Source organism: Penaeus chinensis, chromosome 17 (assembly GCF_019202785.1).
Source record: "Penaeus chinensis breed Huanghai No. 1 chromosome 17, ASM1920278v2, whole genome shotgun sequence".
Taxonomy (NCBI): Eukaryota; Metazoa; Arthropoda; class Malacostraca; order Decapoda; family Penaeidae; genus Penaeus; species Penaeus chinensis.
In genome coordinates, this window is record NC_061835.1 from 17715891 (window position 1) to 17718390 (window position 2500).

Sequence of the window (2500 nt, forward strand, 5' to 3'; positions counted from 1 at the left end):
CATTATTGTAATTATTAATTTTAGTCTTGTGATTAATACTGTTATGATCATAATTACTTTTACTTTTTATACATTATATTATAATTATCATCATTATCGCTATTATTATCAGCAGCAGCATTATTATCTTTATTATTTTTGTTGTTATTGTCATGGTTTGGATTATTGTTTGTTATTATTGTTATTATTATTTTCAATATAATTTCATTGTCATAATCATCAATCATTATCTTTTGCTATGACATATAATTAGAGTTACTTTTGTTATTATTAGTATTATTATTGATGTTATTTTTGTTTTTTATTAATATATTTATTGTTATTATTATTATTATTATTATTATTATTATTATTATTATTATTATTATTATTATTATTATTATTGCTATTGGTCTTGTTATGTTTATTATTGTTATTATCATTATAATTTCAATTTTATTTGTTCTGTTACTGTCATTATTAATACTATCATCATTATAATTGTTATTACTTTTTGCCATTATTATTGTAGTAATAATAATGATAATTATGATTATTATTATAATTATGGTAATTGTGATTTTGTTTTATTATTATTTATAATGTTAATAGTAGTAGTAGTAGTAGTAGTAGCAGTAATATTGTTATTGTTATTACTCTTAATATAATGATGATTATGATGATGATGGTAATGATAACAATAATAATAATAATAAAAATGATAATAATAATACAAATAATAATATAATGATAATGATAATGATGATAATAATAATAATGATAAAATAATAATGATAAAATTAATAATGATAATAATAATAATGATAATGATAATAATAATAATAATAATAATGATAATAATAATAATGATGATAATAATAATGATGATGATAATAATGATAAAAATAATAATAATAATAATAATAATAATGATAACGATAATAGTAACGATGATGGTGATGATGATAATGAACATTAATATTATTTTTTATTAATATCATAAGTATAATTATTTTTATTATTATGATTATAATTAGATTATAATTTTGATAATGATAAGAATAATGATAATGATAGAACAGTAAAAGTAATAGTAATAGTGGTAATTTTACTACTGTTTAATTTAGTTTTCATTATTGTTATTCACATTGTCATTGATATTATAACTGTTATTGATATGCTTTTTATCATCATCATCATTATCACTATCAGTTATTACTTTTTCCTTGCTGCTGCTTTGTTGTGTTAGTATCAAAATTACCTATGATGATAATATTTTGCTGTTGGTGCCCATTGATGTTTAAACCATCATATGGAAAAGATCATATGAAAAATAGCATTAACAGTCATCAGTGAGCAGTATTTTATGTTCATGGCAAAGATGTGGTTTGAAATGCCAGGAAATCTAGTTCTTTTACAGCTAAGATCATTTGTTGGTGTATTGGAATTGGGTTCATTGCATGCTAAAACAGTTTCCATTGGGTTTGTCTCACTTCTTTGATGAAAATAGTTAAACCTATGATATAACATTACTTATGATGAACCGTATGCTGTAAAGAGGCAAAGATTTTAGAAAGGGACCAGGGACTGTGTCTGTAATAGTAGGAATATACTGATCATTGTTTACTGAATTGTGCTTGATGTGGCATGTATAATCTTGACCTTTCAATAGATTGTGGAGTCTGATATCTCGTTGAAGGATTTTATTTTTGAGTAACTATCTTTTATACATATGAAAGTATTGACTACAGCAGAGAAACTAAATACTTTGTGAGATGGCATTAGGTTGAGGTGTTATGTCAAGTCAGATGTGAGCATTGCTTGTCGTGACAGGTGTAGGAGAAGGTAGGAATGAGAAAGAAAATCTTGACTTTGCCAGAGATGTATCTTACTGGTTTTGATAACAACTTCATCTGAAATATTAATTCTCATTTATGTCTGTTTCTGTAACATGCCAGTTGGGGATGTAGATCAGATCTGTAATGCTAGGAGTTCAAGAGGAAGGGAGTTTATGTAAATTTGCTATTCATAGAGGAATATTGAAAAGATTATGCAAATACTTTAGTGAAAAGGAAATGGTAAAATTTGAGTAAGAGTTCAAGAATATTATGGTGTTGGTACATATTTTATAACTGTTTGTCTGCAGACTTTAGGTATATCAAGTGAATTTTTATGGGGGAAGAAATCAAACTTTGTAAACGTCAATTGTCTTTGTTGAAATTGTTGATGAACTTGCTGAAGCCACTCTTGTAGTCCTTAGACATTTCCTTTATATTGTACAAGTTCGCAGTTGGACGCATCTCCTCTTTTTTTTTTTATACATATCAGAAGACCTTGAAAAAACAGATTTTAATTTAGGAGAGAGACTTACCCTCAGAAAGATGTCTCATTAAAAGAATAAGAAGTCATTAGCTTAGCAATGATTAAGCAGAAAACAGGAATGCTTTTGCCAGTCTACTGTACTTTTTCTTTCATTGTATTTTAGCAAAGCTCTTTTTTTAGTCAGTTTGGAATTGTTTTA

General features: G+C 25.0%; 1 protein-coding gene across 13 annotated transcripts in view; it reads left to right on the forward strand.

Moving 5' to 3' along the window:
* LOC125034311 (bromodomain adjacent to zinc finger domain protein 2B-like) overlaps nucleotides 1-2500 on the forward strand; it is a gene marked incomplete at its 5' end in the record, with an annotated part of 59270 nt that overhangs the window by 360 nt on the left and 56410 nt on the right.